Source organism: the organism of the source record quoted next, unplaced genomic scaffold (assembly GCF_019419815.1).
Source record: "Pyrus x bretschneideri cultivar Hongxiangsu unplaced genomic scaffold, Pyrus_bretschneideri_v1 Contig2, whole genome shotgun sequence".
Lineage (NCBI taxonomy): Eukaryota > Viridiplantae > Streptophyta > Magnoliopsida > Rosales > Rosaceae > Pyrus > Pyrus x bretschneideri.
Genome location: NW_025999501.1, coordinates 3,413,002 through 3,433,468, shown reverse-complemented (window position 1 = coordinate 3,433,468; position 20,467 = coordinate 3,413,002). Strand labels below are relative to the sequence as shown.

Sequence of the window (20,467 nt, the reverse complement as noted above, 5' to 3'; positions counted from 1 at the left end):
AATTTACAATTCACTGACATGAATTTAAGCTCTCATTTAGAAATGAAAAGAAATAATACAACCATAGTACTAAATCAAATATCCGTATAATTTATTAATAATTATCAAAATTTAGTTTTGATTTTGGTTTAGATCAATGGGATTTATTTATTAATTAAATTTAGGTCAGTGTGGAAGGCCACAATGGGTTTCAAGCCCTTATAAAGGATTGTAAGATGAAGTTTATGCCCTTAATGACAGTGGCGGAGCCGATGTGGTAGCATTGGTTGCTGCTGGCGCCAATAACATATAAAATGCCCCCTTAAAATTTCGTTTGACCCCAATACTAGCTAAGACAAACGGAATAAGCAGACCTTTTATCAATATTCTTCAAATGGAAACCAATCGTTTGTGTTCTTTTCACTTAAAAAAAAGTTTAGCATGCTAATTCACAAACAAATTTAAGACTTATCAACACACAAACGCCTTCTCCAACCAGACTTCATGTCTCATAATTCAAAGCTTCTCCAGTGCTCAAGTTCGGTCTGGCACCATTCACCGCACTTGGTTGAAATCCCAATTGTATCAGCATTTACACATGGTCTTTATAGATTTGGAAAAAGCGTATGATAGAGTCCCAAGAGACATTATTTGGAGGATTTAAGAGAAGAAAGGAGTACGAGTAGTATATATCCAATCTATAAAGGATATGTATGATGGAGCAAAAACTGCTGTAAGAAAAGACTTAGAGTACTTGGATCTAACGGAGAACATGACACAAAACCAAGCGCAATGGCGTTCTAGAATTCATATAGCCGACCCCACTTAGTGAAAAAAGGCTTTGTCGTTGTTGTTGTGTTTATTTGATTTTTAGAGGTTTTTGTATTGATTGATTTGGTATGAATTTTTTACAGGAAAAAAATTATATATTGGAAAATATAAGTAAAAGCAATTTTTGGAAGTTTCTATTTGATGATCTCATCGTTGTAATTTATAGCTCCACCACTTCTTAATGACATCATTGAGTGTCAAAATTGAACTTACGCGTACTTGAAGCCTTCTCTACTTTGCAGTTTTAATTTATAGTTATGTGAATTATGACCATGCATTAATTTATATTTTTTTGACGTCTTTGCTAATTTTCCCTTTAAACTTTTAAGAAACTGGAAATTTCTCCTATAAACTTTAACTTTAGCTAATTTCCCCATAAGATTTTATAATTAGCCAAATTCATCCTACCATTAGATTTTCAAAATATACACCTAACATTTCGTCCATTTTTTTTAAGTGTTGTCCACGTGAGGAACTTATGAGGGCAAACAATTCATTTTGTCTCTCTTATAATTAATTCTAAACAGACAGTTGGAAGGATTAGTAGAATTGGTTCGGGGATGGGTGTTGGATATTTTTTTTTTCCAAATGGAAAAAGATTAAGCGAGATTAGCTTTTTGAAAATGGTCGCGTGCAAGACACTTACTTTCTCCCAAATGGGAGAGGACCATTACACACAGAAACCCCTCCCCCGTCCTCTCTCCACCAAATTTATTGATAACAATGAAAGTAAACGAAAAAAAGCGGAGGGACTAAGCCAAGACTCTCAAAGACAAAACAATCAATAAAAACAATAATAAAGACAACAAAATGTCATGAACATGGACAGAGGCTACAAAATTTGAAATCATAGACCACCAGTAGCAAACTATGTAGTGTTGGGTGTTGGTGATGGACAAAATAACTTTTTTACTCTCAAAGGTCTCTCAAGTGAATAAAAGGTGACAAAGATGGACGGAATGTTGGATGGAAAGTTCAAACGGCAAGGGATTTGGCTAATTATAAAAGTTCCGTAGGGATAATTAGCTAAAAAGAATATAAAGATAAATTAACAATTTTTTATAAGTTCAGAGGACAAATCAACGAATACCACTTTTCTTCTTAAGTGAACCATTGTTATTGCATGTTCACCAAACAAACAAAAGGGTGTGGCATGGGCATGTTAGGTGAGCATAGAGAGAATTGGTTAATGGTTAGACTCCAATTAGGGCAAATATTGCTTAATAGTCTTATTCAAAAAATATTCTTTAACATTGAATGCAAAAGAGTTATGCTTTTTGGCAGAAGAAGGGACCCTTTGACCAATGTATTCTCCAACAGACTTTTGTTTGAGAGATAAAGGTATTCCACCGAACTACGCGGTCAACGGTTAAAGGTTTTGCATTACATTCATCCAAGTAATATATCTTTCATCCATTCACACAGTTGAGCTTCTGCAGTTAAAGAAGGTACTCTATTTGTTTGAGACTATGAAAATGAATTAAGGAACAATAAAATTAGGCATAGACATTTCTATATATATGTCGAAACTTGCTTGCCATGATCTTGAAAACAACTCTCGACAAGTGAGCCCAATGAATAATTTTCAACATTAGCACCTATGAAGCATGAAAATTTCATTTTGATCGCGTATTTTTTTTATACTTGTTGGATACCCGTTAGATATATATCATGGTCAACAGATATGACTTTGACTTGATGGATACATGTATCCAACATTTATGATATTGTATCCGACTTTTAAGATATTTTTACACTTTGAGGTAAGAAATTGAAAGGAAAAATTAATCGGAGATAAAACTTTAATTGGAATCTAATGAGTACAAAGAGCTTGCCTCTAATTGAAACTACGAATGTGACTCTCACACTTTTCTTCTATATATCAAGAGATTAGGGTCCATCTAGTAATGTATTTGCAAAACAATTTTTGAAGAACTGTTTTGTAAAACAAAAATGATAAATACGATTTTTCATTTTAAGATTTAAGAATGTGTCTGGTAGATTAATCTGATGATGATTTTTTAGAATGAAAACAATAAAAATGCGTCTGGTACCAATAACTAAAATGTCAAAAAGTGTGTGTATATATATATATATATTTATATATATACAAATTTGTGTTTGGTAATAATGATGGCGGTGGTGGTAGAGATGGTGGTTGAGACAAGAGTAATGTTGGTAGCAATGGTGGTTGGAGTGGTGGTAGTAGTGAGGGTAATTGGGTGGAGATGGTGGAGGTGGTGGCAATGGTGAGGGTAATGAGGTGGATAATATGGTGATAGTGGTGGTGGCGATGGTGGTTGGAGGTGGTGGTGGCGGTAGTGCATGGTGGTCGTAACAATCAGACGGTGGAGATGGTGATGGCCATGTTGGCAGGGTGATGGTTGTGGTCATGGTGGGACAGTGGCGGTGGTGTCATTGTGAAAATGGTAAGACGGTGGAGGTGGTGGTGGTAACGATAATGGTGGTGGGAAGTGTTGGTGTCAATGATGGTGGTGGTGGTGGTGATGAATGATGATGATGGTGAGACTATGGAGAATGCTGTGGAGGTGGTGGCAGCGATGGTGACCGTATTGTTGTCATACATAATTTTATTTTGGGAGAATTTGGATGCGGTCCTTAGTTATGAATATTCTTTGATTGAAACCTTGTTGGTTTTTAATTTTTGATCGAGGTCTTTGAAATCAATGTGATAATTTATTTCTATGTACGTTACTATATTTTTTAAATTAAAACTTAGAAATTTTAGTTGTTTATATAAATGAGATTTTAAATAAAAAAACCATAATTTGTGGGATTAAAAATATTAAAATATAAATATACTATTGTGTGTGTGTGTGTGTGTGTGTGTGTGTGTGGGTGTGGGTGTATAAACATGGGTACATTCATCAAAATTAACCAAAAAATTATTGTATCAAAACATGGGTACATTCTTCAAAATCACAAAAAAAAAAAAAAAAAAAAAAAAGATATTTGGCTTAATAACATTAGTAAATTTCTTTGATTAAACTTGACATGGATACATTTTAAAATCAAAGAAAAAAGAGAATGTACCCATATAAGTTTAAAAATGGATTAAAAAAAATTGAATAGATTTTATATATATATATATAAAAGGGTACATTTTACATATAACAAATTGGTATATTTAAGAATGAGTACATTTTAAGATTAAAACGTTTTACATGAATGGGTACGTTTAGCAAAAAAAAAAAAAAAATATATATATATATATATATATATATGTGTGTGTGTGTGTGTGTGTGTGTGTGTGTGTGTACAAATACAAATAAACTTTAAAAAAATATGGGCACAAAAAGAAATTAATATATGGGTACAAATTAAAACTGAAACATAAATTGGTACAAATTAAAAAAGAATTATAAATTAAAAATGGGTACAAACTAAAACTAAAAATATATGATAAAAAATTTAGTCATAAATATAAATATGCTAATTGTAACATTTTTAACATTAAATGAATATATTTAGAAATAAAAAAAATATTTTATTATTGAAATAATTAATGATATTATTAATACCCAAGGACCATGATCAAAAATTGAAAATGAATATGATTTTAATCAATGGAATATCAAAAGAAATGATGAGAACCTAATTTCTCCTTTTATTTTTTAGTAAAACTCTAACTAGAGTAAATTGTAGCAATGGTCTCTTAACTTTAACTCAATTAGAGCAATGGTCTCTCAACTAAAAATCCATTATCATGGGGTCCCTTAACTCATCAAAACGTGTAACTATGGTCCCTCAACTAAAAATTCATTACCATTGGTCCTTCAACTTTAATCAAACTGGAGAAATGGTCCATCAACTTTAACCCAATTGGAGCAATGGTCCCTCAAATTTAACCCAATTATAGCAATAGTCCTTCCAACATAACTTATTTTGACAAAGTTGACGAAAATGACTATAGCTACACATTTTGATGAGTTGAGGGACCCCAATTGTAGCAATGGTCCTTCCAACATAACTTATTTTGACAAAATTCTAATGAAGTTGACAAAAAATACCATAGCTACACATTTTGATAAGTTGAGGGACCAATGGTAATGAATTTTTAGTTAAAGGACCATTGCTCTAATTTGATTAAAGTTGATGGACCATTGCCACAATTTACTCCTCTAACTATGTTGTATAATGTATCTTTTATTTCTATTATTTTGAAAAGTGTTCTTGAAAAACAAAGGAAACATCAATTTGATATTCTACAAAACTTAGGTTAAATATTGTTTTCAATATTTTTTATTTGCTAAGGTTATTTTCACAAAGCAGTTTGCCAAACACATTTTTGACCATTTTTGTATCAGCAAAACGAAAAATGTTTTGCAAAATGTTAACGAACGGGCCATAGATCTCCAACTTTTCCAGTCCAACAAATCAAATGAACTTGAATTTGGACGATGAATTTGAATTCTTGTGTTATTTAAATATGTTTCACATATATATATATATATATATATATATATATATATTGGGAAGTATGCCAATATAACCTTAATGAGGTGCAGAGTCTGCATTTGACATTCATTAGGCTTCCCAACATTTTTCCAGTTCAGGGAGAACACGCAGCGCAAACAAACTTGAGCTGCTCAAAATTATATATTACTATATATTTTTAACTGTCATATTTATGACATACAGTATCTTAATTTTTTAAATTTATTTTGTATCGCTGTGTCATGTATCGCCATGACTGCTATGTATTTGTGCTTCATAGATTGGCACAAAAACTAGAAAATTCATTTTCCATCAAATTTATTAAAAGACCACCAGTAGCCTTGATATTTTTCTTTTTGCAGCCATTAACATTGAACTTAAGGTTGCGAGTTATATGTTTATATATAAGTTAAAGTGTAAATAGTAGTTTGTTGTCCTACATTAATGAAGTACATATGTAATACCAATTGTAACTCTTATATATACTCCACTTTGGAGATTAATAAATATACAAGAAATTCCCAAATATTGTCATATATATTTTTGGTATTTTACCATGTTTAATTCAACTTGGCATCAGAGCAGTTCGCTCTTTGTGTCCTTTGTGCTTTAATTTTGTGCCCACTTTTCTTAATATTGTGCACAAAAAAAAAAAAATAAAAAAAAAATAACAATGTTGTGCTATAGTACATCTCTACAATGTAGTGAACAGTGCATTGCTGCAGTGCCGGAAGAATGATTCTGCTACAATGTTCTGGTAAATTGTCTTAATTCTGCTGTGTATCTTTTGTGCCTTTATTGTTCGTGTTTTAGCTAAATGGCTTAATATAATCATAGCGTTGTTATGCATCTCGGTGGAACAAATATATGGATAATTGATACTAAGGCCACTGATCATGTGACTAGTGACCTTAGAATGTTTGATGAGTTACGTGACTATGTTCATGATCCGTATATTACTAGTGCAAATGGAGCATCTTTCCCTGTGAAGGGTGAAGGCACTATCTCTCTCACTCCGACCTTATCACTTACTTGTTCCTGATGTTAAGTGCAATCTTTTGTCAGTAGTAAAACTACTTGATACCTTATATTGTTTCACTCACTTCTACCCCACGTATTGTTATTTTCAAGACATTCAAACTCAGAAGATAATTGGTCATGGTAACAGAACTAGGGGTTTATACATCTTGAATATGGAGGATACTGTTGCTTCAGATTCAAATAATCATCAAGTTTTAAGTGCTAAAGTGGATGACAAACATCAAATTTGGTTGTGGCATTGACGTTTGGGACATCCATCATTTAGTTATATGAAGCATCTACTTCCTTCTTTGTTTTGCACTTGTAGTGATTCAGAGTTCAAGAGTGAAACATGTGTCATGGCTAAAAGTCATCATGCTTCATTTCCCATAAGTGACTCTAAAGCTACTTTGCCATTTGATTTACTACATTCTGATGTGTGGGGTCCAGCGAAGGTTACTTTTAATGGATTTCGTTGGTTTGTTACTTTTATTGATGACTGTACTCGATTAACTAGGGTGTTCTTGATAAAGAATAAGAGTGATGTCCTTTTACTTCTTCAAGAATTTTGTGCAATGGTGTCTACTCAGTTTCAAACCAAAGTTAAGGTCTTCAGGTCTGATAACGGAGGAGAATATGTGAATCACACTTTGGCATGCTTTTTTCGTGATATGGTATTATTCACCAAACGACTACTCCGTTTACACCCCCACAAAATGGTGTGTCCTAATGGAAGAATCATCCAATAATGGAGGTTGCTCGCTCCTTGATGTTGGATAAATATGTTCTTGATCATTTGTGGGGTCATGATGTTTTGGCTGATGTGTACTTGATAAATTGTGTTCCAAGTAGGATTCTTGATTTTTAGACACCATTTGATGTGCTACAAAAACATGTTTCTCCCGTTTCTGTATCCAAACTTCCTTAAAAGGTGTTTGGGTGTGTGGCATATGTGCATGTCTACTCTCGTCAGCAAAGTAAACTTGATGCACGTGCTTGCAGATGTGTATTTATTGGATATGCTAACAATCAGAAAGGCTATAAGCGTTATCATCCTCCAACTCAGAAAGCTTATATTACCATGGATGTCACCTTCCACGAGGAAATTTCGTATTTTGTGAACCCTCTTCCGACTCCCCACTTCAGGGAGTGAAGGGAAGTGAAGTGCAGATTCGAAGAGATGGTATAGATGATGTGTTACATGTAGAGTTGGGGACGAAACCTACTATGCTGTTATTTATGTTGATGATATCATAGTGACTAATTATTTATGTTGTTATTTATGATGATGAAACCTACTATGATGTTATTTATGTTGACGAAACCTACTATGCACTAATTATTTATGTTGATGATATGACAGTGACTAATGATGATCAGGATAAGGTACAATGCCTTCAAAAGTACCTAGCTACTGAATTTGAGATGAAGGAATTGGGTGAATTAAAGTATTTTCTTGGAATCGAGGTTGCACAATCCAAGCATGGTATTTTTATGTCTCAACGAAAATATGTTAGATTGCAAACCTATTAATACTCTGATTGAGCAGAATCATCGTCTGAGCTTATTTCCAGATCAAGTTCCTACTCATAAGGAACGATATCAGAGGCTTGTGGGGAGATTACTTTATTTGTCTCACACTCGCCCTGACAATGCTTATGCAGTTAGTGTGGTAAGTCTGTTTATGCACTAACCTAGTGAAGCTCATATGGATGCAATAATCCGTATTTTAAGGTACTTGAAGATGGCTCTTGGTAGAGGGTTGGTTTTCTCCAAGAGTGGTCATTTGAATGTAGAAGGGTATACAGATCCAAGATTAGGCGGGTTCTATCACTGACCGGCGATCTACATCTAGATACTTTACTTTTGTGGGTGATAATCTAGTTACTTGGAGAAGCAAGAAACAAAAAATGGTGGCTAAGTCAAGTGCTGAAGCTAAGTTTCGTGGTATGTAACTTAGCCACCATGGAGTCTCATGGTGTATGTGAGTTGTTATGGTTGAAAAAATTGTTGAGAGATCTTGGATTTAAACCCAATGGTGCTTTGAAACTCCATTGTGATAATAATGCTACTATTGAGATTGCTTGTAATCTAGTGCAACATGATCGAACAAAACATGTGGAGATTGATCGACATTTCATCAAGGAAAAAATTGGATGCTGGAATTATTAATTTTTCGTTTTTGGGATCTCAAGATCAACTTGCTGATGTGTTTACTAAGGCTCTGTCTAATAGTGTGTTTTCCAACTCCCTTGACAAGTTGGGCATGCATGACATCTTTGCTCCAATTTGAGGGAGAGTGTTGCGAGTTATATATTTATATATTAGTTAAAGTGTAAATAATAGTTTGTTGTCCCATATTGATGAAGTGCATATGTAATAGCAATTTTAACTCTTATATATACTTTATTTAAGAAATTAATGAATATACAAGAAATTTCCAAATTTTGTCATATATATTTTTGATATTTTACCATGCTTAATTCAACTCTTAATATAACATGTTGCAGTAGCTTGCCAACGAAACAAGGCTTCAATTCTACATGGTTCATCAGCCTTGAGTGCATTAGCCATCAACCTCTCACGAAGGCAAGTACAAATAACAATCTTAGGATCATCAGTCATAAGAAGATTCCTATTAAAACATAAATGGTCCTACAGGACCAAAAAGTCTGTTTAGTTCTTTTCGATAAGTGCATTCCTTCTTTTTTTTTCTTTTTCCCAATGTATTTCCCTTTAATTACTACAAAAATTCATTTCGAATAAGAAATCATTTAGTCATCTATATGTTTATCATGAATAAACGATTATCATCTCTACAAAAATTCATTTCGAGTTAGATATCTTTTAGTCATCTATATATATTTATTATGAATAGCCGATATTCATATTAATTGATATTTTATAGAGATTAGATAAAAAGTAAGAAAATGAATAGTATCAATTATGATATTTGTATGCTAAAATACTTTAGTGGTGCATCCCATGTGGTAGATGCAAGTATTTCCGTTCATTTTTGCCATTAGGAAGAGACCAATGGAGAGAAAACTTTGGTCAGTGGTTTTGATCTTAGTTCAAGAGCAAAATATTTTTAATAGACTTATGGTAGAAAAATTAGTTTTTATAGACTTATGGTAGAAAAATTAGTTTTTATAGACTTATGGTAGAAAAATTAGTTTTTATTGACCTATAACAAAATACGTCATTTATTTATTGACTACCTAAACCAAATTTCCAATTTTTTTAATTTGATACAACAATATTTGGAGTGGGAGAGAAGAAGAGATTTCGGCTAAGCCACATAATAGTTCAACCATAATTAAGTTGTTGAACATAGTGCTAGTGGGGAGAGGATCCTCTTCGGACCCAAACCCTCAGGATCATCCGGATCCTTCTTCTTTAAAGGTCAAGGCGGCGTTGTGGGCTTTCCCGAAGTCGGCATCATGCTTCCTTGGAGTCGGAGTCGTGGCCTCCTTGGAGCTGATTATCAGCAACATCATAATAAATGTCGATGATCGTGGTTCTAAAAAACTGGGCTTGTAGAAGTTTTCCGATAAACAAACAAAAGGAGTGAAGAAGAAGAAGAAGAAGAAGCATAATTGAAGAAGAACAAGAAGCATAACCAAATATGTAGAGAAGAAAGAAGAAGAAGAAGGAGGAGGATCCGGAGGGTTTGCGTCTGGAGAAGATCCTCTTCCATGCTAGTGCCTTTTACTAATATTGTTTAACACTTTAATTTTTAATTCTAATTTTAGGATAACAGTATATATGAAATGAGACGTCACAGCAAGGTCGGTCTAGGTTATAGTCATCGAGACCCCTTTTTTTTACTAATTATAGAGGTTTTTTTTATTTTTATTTTTTTTCGTACAAAACTAATATTTGAATAAAAATAAGCACATAGTGTGACCGAGGCTACACATCTTCTTTAGCCTCCCACTCTTCTCTGCAATTTTCAACAGCTGGAGACCTTTGGTTTATTGTGGCCTTGTGCGATCACACACCTCGCACACTCCATAAGCCAGCCTGCATCACAGTGGCGGTGAACCCAATTATATAAGTCGTTTCCTCATTTTTGGGTCATCTGCCACAATTCCACTGTTGGACTTGGATTTTAGCAAGGTTCTAAAAGACTCTAGGTGCTAGTTACGCGGTGGGTTGAGCCTAGCAGCGCCTAGGTGGAGGCTAGGCAGACTAAGCAGATTTAAGTAAATTTATTATATGTTGTATAAGTAAGTGTCTGTTTGTACTTAGAAAGCACATAATTTCATTGGGCTACATTAATTGCAAAATAAAATGACATAGATTATAAAGATTAGACATAATGAAAACATAGGGAACAAGCATATAACGTATGTTCATCTAAGTATTCCACAAGTCTCTTACAGTTTATTGAAAAAAAAAATGCAAAATGAAAGTTATATATTTTTCTATATAAGTGGGAGTCGGGACATGTGCCTATGCGAGTCTGGGTGGTATAGGCAGATGCCTAAGCAAGTCTAGGCGCCCTTTCTTAATTTTCAAGTATCTAAGGATTACTTAGGGGGGTGGCCAGCCGCCTAGGCGGCGTTAGGCGAGAATTTTTAGAACAATGGATTTTAGTTGATTATGTAATGTAGGTGCATTTACATTCATAATTGTATCAATGAAATTACATAATCAACTAAAATGGAAATACAATTCCAATGAAATTGACTTTATTCTATGGCCTACTCCAACCCTTGGAGTAACACTCAAATTTTTAGATTCTAAACTTATCCCAACTTGCTCCATCACTTGGGGCAAATATGAATTTTAATCCAAAACTCATTTTTGGGGCAAATCTAGTTCAGGATTCCCCCAAGTTAGTGGGGTTGGCCCACCATGTATGTGTACTTTTTTTCTTTTAGATTTATAAATTCATTGAATCCAACGGCTAAGATCTAATATGATCAAATTCAATGGTAAAAAAGAAAGATCTAACATTCCAAATTTAAATCCAATGGCTAAAGTAATTAAAAAAAATTCTTTTATGTGTTTCATATTCTTTCATAGTGTTTCACGAGTTTCATGATGTCAGTTTAGTAATTTTTCAATATTTATTGAAATCTAAATATTTTTGAGTTAAGATGTTCATTAAATTAAATTAGAATAGTCTACATAATTTTTTTTTCTTTTAGAAAAGTTACTTTAAGAAAAAAATTAAGAAAAAAAATTATCCGAAATTCATTCTTTAATAATTTCAGATTAAAAATTTAACCCATAAAGATTGGAGGAGAAAAACTACTTATGGGTTAAAATCTAAATTTTCTAGGTTAAAATTTTTGAATTTTAACCCAGAATTGGAGATGTTCTAAACAAATATAGTTATAACTCAAAGACACTAGCTTCATAGTTCCACCAAACTTCAAATTTAACACCTTTTACCTAGTTAACAACCAATACGAGCATTACACATGTAAAATAAAATACCAATAACAAAAAAATTAAATATATAAGCGGTCACTGGACCCGGAGTTGGTGAAAAAATAACTTTGCGGGTGCTTAAGGCAAAAACTAATTAATAAATAAAATAAATAAAATAAAACTAACTGAAACAAGGTGAAAACTAAATTTCTCTCATAAAAATAAACTCCAGAATTCTTTCAAGGTCAAAATAAATAAATAAAAATTCTAACATCACATCTAATCCAATCCCATCCCGCCTACCCTCTTAACTATCTAATTTGAAAATCTACATAACAATAGAGAGATGAGCTTCAACGGCTAAGTATCATTTCATAATACCTAGACTAAAAGCCCTAGACTTGATAAATCATATTCGAACGGACAAAAGAAGAATCCTGATCTGCAAGCCCACTTGGGCAGCTTCTCTGATTTCTAAGATAGCAGCTCTTGCTTTTTACTGCTGTTAATGTACAAAAGCAGGACATGAAATATGGAACTAGCAAGTAACTCTGTTCTCATTGGCCACATTATTAACAAAGATAATAACCACAAATGTCTGTGACTACTGGCTGAGGCCTCAAAGCCAAAAATCTCATAACCTGATTTTGACTAAGAGTCTCAGAAAACTAAAGATGTATGTCTTCACCTAATCACAAAGATCTAAAGTGTGTCATATTAGTGCCAGAAAGACTTCAAGTTATACTCCTCGTGAATTTCGTACTCAACATTTGCTATGTGTTTATTGTTTACTTTAAAGAACAAAACAAAAAAAAAAAAGAAAAAAGTTTACAGGCTAGTGATCCTCCGAGTAAATTTGATTTTGTTTACAGCTTTCTTTCAATACTGGTTAAAATCCAATTCTTCCTTTAAGTATTTATAAGGGGAGTTGTTATAATACTCTAAAATTATAGGTCATCCCGCACTTTAAATTTATAAGAACACAAGAATAATTTTGTATAAAAAGGAATGCTAGATGACAGTTTTAAAGTGCCAATAGCAGTGCCATTTATAAATGTAGTTACTGGGTCGGTGAGAATATTTCAAAGTCCCCAAGTAAAAGAAAGAACCGTAAATGGGATGTAGCATCTATTCTAAGTTATTAAGAAAATTAATCATCTTCAATCTATATAATAATCTTAAAACAGATAATACATAAAAAATTCCTGAGCATTACTTTATGCTTTTGTTACTCTCATAGCTTTAAGCTTTTCATGTATTGTAGTGGTATATAGCTTTCTTGATCCCTCATCAGATAATTTGCATATTTTCCTTCTAGTAATATATTGGTGTTGACTTCTGCACTAGTTGTCCTGAATCTGATGCTATTTTTGTGCCAAGAAAAATGCAGGCTTTGGATGCTCTTTTTCAGAGAAAAACAAAAGTCAGTAAAATATAGGCCAATCTATATTTAAGAATTGATAGGCTTTATGCCTATAATATTTCTTATGGGCATCTCATGATTCTATATCATCTGCTTCTTAGTATGGCACCAAAAGAAGGTTCCCATACCATGATTCACTTAATACATTTTATGAATGAAGCATACTCCTTTTCTCCCCACAATTTTTCTACTTTTTGAAGTGCGCCTAAAAATACAGTAAATCTAAAAGACTTGTAAGGAAAGATTTGATCTTAATCAAGTTGGTTAAAGCATTGTATCCTCCTCTTCGTAGTTTAAGAAAAAGGGTATGTTGGGCTCCATTTTGAAGTTTAACTTCAGCTACAATCTATATGGAGATAATAAGGAAACAAATCTGCAATATTCTTTAACCAATTAGTACTGGTCCTGGAAGTTGGATGATATAAACATTAATTTTACTAATTAAGGGGGCAATATATAAATTCCTTCTCTTTTTCTTGTTCTTTTTTGTGTTAGATACATTATATTAAGTTTGGGTCGGATTGTAGGGTTTCAAATTTCAACTTGCAGCTGGTCAAGGAATTTTCAGAAAATCTGGTAGTGACCTTGTTTAATTTTGGTACAACTTACAAGACACTGCATGTGTACTGTTGTTGGTCCTAAGTCATAAATCAAAAGTCAAATATATAGATTTGATTTAAAAGAGGATTGGAGTATAAATCAAACCCTTACCCAACCTACGTTGCCAAGATAAATGCTCTATTACTAAAATTAGAATTCTTCATTTAAATCCATCGTGTTAAGTTATTAACATTTTGTGTTAAAGTTTCCTTGCGATCTTAAACCTTAACTTCTGCACAATTTTTTCCTTGTGAAACATTGCATTCTAAAAATCTATCCACTTTTTTCACCATGACACAAACTTGGTCACTCGATTTATAACTAATATTGGCACAATTTACATATGAATGCAATGGATTCTGACTCAGTGAGCAAATTACATTTATCCAAAAAGTTAAAAAATAATTAACTTTCTTCTCTATTTTCTTTTCCTTGTTAGCATCTGACTTGTCTATTAATGGACGGATGGAAGTCCCAAATCAAGTTTACTAGGTGTAATATTCCACCAAATTGATTCCCGAATACTAAAAATGTATCTATCATTTCAAATCAATTTCCCAAAACTAAAAAAGAAAGCTTAATCAGACCGGCCTCAATAAATTAATTAATTATGCACAACTACACAACCAAACAATTCTTTCCTGGCACAAGAAGTTAAATATATAAAATTCCATAGCAGAGATAGGAAAAATCCTTGTTGACAGTGCCGACTTATTGCGTCTAATAAGTGCAAGAAATTGGTGCATATAAATAAGTGTTTGCTAGAGGTGGCCAATCCATTATTAAGTAATCAACCAAACCTAGCTCTCTAAGTTTTTGTAATGTCTTTCTCAATTTCTTCTCCTAAACTTGTATTGTCCATTGGACACACTACTATGCAAGAAGCAGGAGCAAACGGTACTCAAAAACTGACCAAGGCTGATATTTCTACTTCAATCTTCCAAAAGGTACATAACTTATTCGTTTTCATGATAGTAACTTCTACTTTTTCAACAACTATCGTTTATGAGATTTAACCGTCTGCTATTTGCTGGACCAAACAGCTGTTCACATGGCGATAACCTAAAAGTTGTAATCGTCTACTAATCAAGAGTCAATTAATTTGTTCACATTTTTACCATACGGAATCGATGTCCTTTTTTTTATGTTAATAGATGATGGCGGAGCTTGGGGGCACATACATTGTCATATTTATAGGCTGTGGGGCTGCTCTTGTCAACAAAGTACAACCTCTTACAGTCGTGGGAATAGCAATCGTATGGGGTCTTGTTTTTATGGCCACAGTATATGCAGTTGGGCATGTCTCTGGTGCCCATTTCAATCCTGCAGTTACTATTGCTTTGGCTGCTGGCCGCAGATTTCCAGTCAAACATGTGAGACACAATTGCATACCTTCGTATATTTGTTACACGGAAATTTTGAGAGCTTCTTCATTGAATTAACTTCTTTACATAAAGTTATAAAAGTTTAATGACCTTTATTCTCTAATAGAATTAGAAAAATAGCTTATTTTAGACTCTAAAACACTAAGATGGGCAAATGATGGATTTTCATGATGATTTATGACCCTTTCAACCTACTACATCTCAGGTTCAGATCTTTTTCATTTCCTTAATGTAGATTACTGTGATAAAAAAAAGACTAAGATTGACTAATTAAGGAGGATGTCGATATGTGAGTTCAATTCCCGTATCCTATCTTAATAGCGCATATATAACATGTTAGTTTTCAATTTTGGTTTTTCTAGCTACTGAATTGGATTAGTTTTTAATAGAAATGATCCACCGCAAAATATGGGTATTGATTTTCACTTTCAGTTCAACAAGTTAAAAAAACAAGGGAACTTTCATGAAAAGGGTTTGGACTAAGTTTATTTTAATAAAAAACCTTGTTATAACTTTATTTAGTGAAAAAGACTTAAATTTTAATGAAACACCCTTAATTGTAATAAAAAGGACAAAAGAACTTAAATTTTAATGAAAAAGACATAATTTTAATATTAAAAAATTTAAAAAAATATCTGACACGTGGACCCATGTGTCCTCACACGAACTGTTTATGAAACTTTTTACACTGCTGTTTAGGAAAACTTATGACATTGTTTATGAAACTTATTATATTGTTTATGAAACTTACTACTCTATTTATGAACACATTTATATATAAACACATATAAATGTGTTTATATATGTAAAACTGGCATAATCAACAAAATGGCGTGCACTTGTTGTGTCTTTGAACCTTTCTCCTACATTCCTCAATCTACGTAACCCATGAAACTTGTTACTGGTTATTTTTCCTTTTGGTTTTGACCACTCTGCTATTAAACTCTTGCAGTAGACATCTTATTTATGAACTTTTGTAGGGCTATTTATGATCTTATGTTAAGTTGTGTGTAGGGCTATTTTCTCGATTGGGCCTCCATGTGAGTTTTTCGTGAAATAGTACTTGAGTTCAATATTACTCATCTGCAATTAGGAAGAAAATGAATGCTATGGTGTTCAGATTACTCTGGCACTGATGATTTTGATGTACTTGCAGAGAGAACCGGTGTTTGGCCAATTACCTATAAGCCATAAACATGATTCTAATCCTTTTAATCATGATGACCTTACTCTGGACTCCGCGGGACTATAGTCTACAAATTGGACGATGAAGGAAAGTCAAAACAGGGTTTCGTGCGGTTCAAAGGACAATGCGAAGATGATATCTCGAAATTTAAATTCTAATGGTAATAGAATTTTTTTGCAGAATTCTTGATATCTGCGTCTCTACATGCAAAAGTGACGCGGGAGCAACTAAAAGAAATTAATTCATGTTGATATATGTTAGAATCTGTGATGATGATGGTAGAATTTTTAAAAGGAATGATTGAAGTTGGACAGAGCATATTACAAAGAAAAGGGAGTCGGTGTAGGTGTTGCACGCACTGAGCTATGTTTTTTTGTTTTTGTTTTTCTTCTTCTTCTCTTGTCCTTATCATTAAATAAATTTATTAGATAATTTTGGTTAAAATGTAAAGTTTTCAAGTTTTTTTCATTAGTTTTCTTTAAAAACAATGAAATGTTCAATTTGGAGTGCCACAAAAGGTAAACTATGCGTCAAAATTGCTTCCTGAATGCATTAAGACAAAAAAATCTATACATGCAACGTGAATTTAAATTAAAACATAAAATTTAAAAAAAAAATTCAAGTTATAAACATTTTCAATTACAACTTGCTAAAGAAACTTGATAAATATTATTCTTGTGCTATAGGTACTGATAGCGATTTTACCGTCTATGCAAATAGGGTCAAAATCACATGAAATATTTGCAAGAATACAAGGATGTTGTAGTATAGATGCTCATGCAAGATCGTTTTCACAAGGATTGAATTAATAATTTGTGTTTAAATCCAACTCTTAATTAATTATTTAAAACAAAATTTGGAAAATATTGATTTTAGAATTTAATATAATAAAAACAAATTTTAAAATTAAAAACAATTAAAGAAATTAACTAGAGAACAATTTAAAGAAAATCAATTTGTAAAAGCCCTAGAATTCAACCGTCACCTTAACAATCATACGTAGTTCTTCTAATTATTTATTAATTACCCATGCATATTTTGAAGGTTAGGTTTTCCTAATATATATTATACTTGAAACCTCTAACATAGAACGTATATCTAACATGCAACCCGTCTAGATGTTCAAATCAAATATGAACATGAAAGACTCATTAGGTTTTATGAAAACTCTTTGAAAAACCATGCAACCCTTAAGACATGGCGTTTATCTCAAGCAAAATTATAATTATTAACCACAAGAAGCTAGCGCCAATTTCAAGGAACCTTCCGACCAAAATTGCATCAAATTACTTTTCTAAATATCCTAATGGTGGCCAATCATCAAGGCAATTAGATAGTTTAAAACAGTGATTAATAATTCAAAACATGCATGCATAATATCATAAGTAAATTGAAAAGAAACTACATATTCTTGCTAAGGCTCAAGGCCTTGCCCTAGCAAAAGAAACTAGCTACGAACAATCATAAAACAAAATATTATTGAGAATAAGGATAGAAAACACATAGAAACTTGAATAACCCTCTAAAGCGTGTGTGCATTCTCCTCTCTTTCTCTTCCCTCAAACCCTAATGGCTAAATATCTTTATTTATACTACTACAAAATAAAACCCTAAAAGGTCTTAGAATAAAACTAGGAAACATAATAAAATAATAAAATAGAAAATAAAAGGTTTCCTATTTACATTAAAATTCAGACTTCTCAGTAAATCTGTCTTTTGACCGACCAAATTAACTCTGATTTGGTCTCAAAAGGTCTCTTTTGAAAGCTGGAGACGTCCCCTACAAATCCTCAGAAGGAATGTTCCTCAAAATATGTTAGACGGAATATTTTTGCTCACCATCATTTAGTGTGATGTATGTTCACCACTCTATGTATCACCGTTAGATGAGTTAGAATGCCGAGATTCGTGTAGTGGATGGGAATAAATCTCAAAATTCAAACCATCTAACGGTGATAAATAAGGTGGTGAGCAAAAATGCACTCTTCAAAATATTCAAAACGTCCAGAAACATCAATTTAGGAAAGCTGCACTCTGTGCCTTTATTTCATTGCCACAGTCAAATAGCTTGGTAGAAAAATCTGGAATTTTGACACAATTATCTTGAAAGACAGCAACCTCCAATTGGAATCACTCCAAAGTTCATCCGTTTGATTATTTTTTGCTCCAAAAAAAGTCAAATGTCCTACATTAGCAATATAATTCAAAGTATCACACACATAATAACCAATAAATTATTACTAAGATTAGGGTAAAATATATAGTATAATATCAACTCATTAGGTACCTATGTATGTGATGTCACAGTTGTCTGGTGCAACATTAGCAAGCCTGACCCTCAGGCTGTTACTTGGGAATTCATCATCACGTTTATATTGTTGTTCACCATTTGTGCTGTTGACACTAATGACAGAGCGGTACTATCCTCTATTTTTCTCAGCCTGTTTCTCTGTGTTCGGTTAGGTTTTGACACACTTTTTTTTTAGCCTGCTACACTCGAAACTAAATATTTTACCAATGTTTCTGCACTTGCACGTGTAGAGCAAAAGGCTAAAGAAAGAGTGTTAACTTTTTGCTTTTTCGTTGACAAAGCACTAACCCTATGCTTGACTACAAAATTAGGGCAAGAATCTCTCTGGAATTGCAATAGGTGGTGCCGTTTTGGTTAATGTCATGATTGCTGGGTAATAACCTCCTCACTAGTAATCTAATAATCTCTTTAATTACTATAGCTTTGCATTGTACTTTCACTCTTACGTACACATGATAATTACACTTCTTTTATGTATTGGATTTTGCAGGCCCATCACTCGAGCTTCCTTGAATCCTGCAAGGAGTTTTGGCCCGGCTGCCGTCACCAGTCCGTACAATAACATTTGGGTTTATATTGCAGCACCTATTCTTGGAGCCATTGCTGCTACTGTGGTGTACAGTATTCTCAGGGTACCAAAGCCAGTAAAATCTGATGAGAAGGCTGATCCAATATTAGCTAGAAATCCTTCACAAGTCTGAATAGTTCAACATGAGTAGAATTGGCTACGCACGAAAAGCACTTCTATCACGTCTGCCGTGTCAAGTAAAATGTAACAATACAAGAAAATGATTTCTTACCTATTATCTGAGGGACTTTATGCAGATTCATGCATATATTTGAAACAAGTTGTAGCATGTAGGGTTTGTCATTTGCTTATTTAGTTAATAGGGTTAGCAATAATTAAATTAATTGCGCTCCAGTACATGAATTTTTCAAAATCCCAAAGAAAAAGAAAGAGTTCTAAATGGGATGCAGCATCTAATCTAATTTATTAAGAAAATTATCTTCATCATATATACTAAACTTAAGAGATTACGATTTGAAAGCGTCTCCTTTCACCATAATATTCCGGCCGGGAAGCAAGTTTTGTTGTGAATGCATTGGCGGCAGTGGGATATTCCTCCTAGCTAAGATCCTTATATTTGGCATAAACTTTGCCTAGTGAAGCCAAAGCACGCGGCATGGTTTTGGCATTTCGCTTATCATAGCTGCACTACGGGCATTGCGTTGTAGTTTTCTCTTAGTTTAAAAAATAAAAAATAAAAAACTTAAGAGATAACATAAGAAATTCATGACCATTACTTTTTAGTTTTTCCTCCCGAGTAATATATTGTGTTGACTTCTGAATCTGAGAATTTTTTCTACTAAGAAAAATGCAGGCTTTGGATGCTTTTTTCTAGAGAAAAAAAAAAAAGCACAGTAAAATATGTATAGGCCAGTGGCTGATCAATATTTAAGAATTGATAGGCTTTATGCCCTAGAAGACAGCATATATAGTCTCTACTATGAGCATCTCATGATTTTATATCATCTGCTTCTAGTATGGCACCAAAAGAGACCATTATTAAGGTTCCAAGACCATGATTCACTTCATAATTTTATGAGTGAGGACATTGCCTTTTCTCCCCACTTTTTTCACTTTTCAGTCTAAAGAAGGTGCAATAAAGATAAAATTAATTGTATAAATATTACTTGTCCAACTATCACTAACAATACAATTATGCCATCTTGCAAGTCGTGGTGTGTTCTCGTGGTTAGGACCTTATATTCTATCCCTTGCGATTAGGATTCTTAACCTTTTCCCGTTTTCTTAATGTAAATTAGTGTAATAATTTAGGATTCTTAACCTTGCGATTAGGATTCTATCCCTTGCGATTAGGATTCTT

The 20,467-nt window shown here is 33.0% G+C and overlaps 1 pseudogene; it reads left to right on the top strand.

Moving 5' to 3' along the window:
• Positions 1–14,571: 14,571 nt before the first annotated feature.
• LOC103939723 lies at positions 14,572–19,279 on the top strand (annotated as a pseudogene).
• The last annotated feature ends 1,188 nt before the right edge of the window (positions 19,280–20,467 follow it).